We start from the raw sequence: 1,261 nt of genomic DNA on the forward strand, positions 1-1,261 counted from the left end.
TATAATATATTATACATATCATACATATTCATATATTTTGAAATATTTAAGATTTTTATTTCAAATTATTAAAAAGTATCGGCTCTAAATTGAACAATTTATGAGAAAATTATGTTTTGTTCAGGCTTCATTATATAATTACTATAGTCTGACCTTTGACCTTTTGACTCTTGCGGTTAACAAGTAACCAGAGCAATAAAATGTAAAATAAAAAATCACATCAAAGTAAACTAAAAAGCCCAAACTGTTATCAGCTGCGCTGCTGAAGGACGTGTGGAGAGGAGTTTACTGGAATGGTCTGAGATACAGGAATAAAAATGGCTGACTGTATCCTGTGCATGCTGAGAGCCACTGAGGTAGATAAACTACCCGTCAGCTGGTCGGTTTAAAACTACTGCAAACAGGTAGGGAGGTTTGGGGGGATTTAATTCAGCACTAAAATGCAGGTTTTATAGAAATTCCCCATCGATTGATGGATAAGACACTTTTATTAAATAAACAGCTGTGGCTGGTGAGGCAGGGGTCACAAACTGGGAACTAAAAAAGGTCAGGAAGAAACTTTTTAAAGTCAGTACTGATTATAATTTCCTCCATTTCTGCTGGATTCAAACCAGGGATTTATCCCTGAAATCTTCATCATTATCTGTGCTTTTCTCGTCATGCAGCGCTTCTTTGTGTTTGTTAGAGCAGGTTTGGTGTTAATGTTGTTAGCGCTGCTAAAAGTCCTGAACTGGATCCCCTCCCCGTAGCGTTATGGGATGGATGATGTGGTGACATCAGGGCTTTAGTTGTGGGCGTCTGAGGCTGAGGGCAGCAGAGCAGAGATGGAGGCAGTGCTCAGAGCTCTCGTTTTCTTGTGGTCAGGCTGTTTTCTCTGGGTGAGTAGCGGCTCATGTCTCCTCTTACTGAGGTTCCTGTGGATTCATTTCTACAGGAAACGGCGCCGCGTTCTGCTGCTGGAGTTTGTGGCTGAGATTACATTAGGACTGGTCAGGTCAGACAGGAAGCTGCTGTGAGTCGCCTCCAAGTGGATGATCTCATTGGGAGGAAACAAAACGCTGAATTTCATAGAAGGCTGCGGGGATTTTACATCCAAAGAAAAACTGGAATCTATTAAGTTTGTTAGTATTTGGTCAAAGATGCAACGATCAGAACTGGGTGATGGATTTAATCAGAGAAAAATAGGAGAAGAAAATGATGGATTTTTAAGACTGTTGTTAAATTCCATCTATCTGAGAGATGGATGGATGATGGATGGATG

The 1,261-nt window shown here is 40.4% G+C and overlaps 1 protein-coding gene across 1 annotated transcript in view; it reads left to right on the forward strand.

The window, feature by feature from the left end:
- Positions 1 to 1,261, forward strand: part of LOC107084631 (zinc finger CCCH domain-containing protein 13-like) — a 38,863-nt gene that overhangs the window by 25,032 nt on the left and 12,570 nt on the right.

The sequence above is a fragment of the Cyprinodon variegatus genome, unplaced genomic scaffold (assembly GCF_000732505.1).
Source record: "Cyprinodon variegatus isolate N-32 unplaced genomic scaffold, C_variegatus-1.0 Scaffold105, whole genome shotgun sequence".
In the NCBI taxonomy this organism is placed as follows: domain Eukaryota; kingdom Metazoa; phylum Chordata; class Actinopteri; order Cyprinodontiformes; family Cyprinodontidae; genus Cyprinodon; species Cyprinodon variegatus.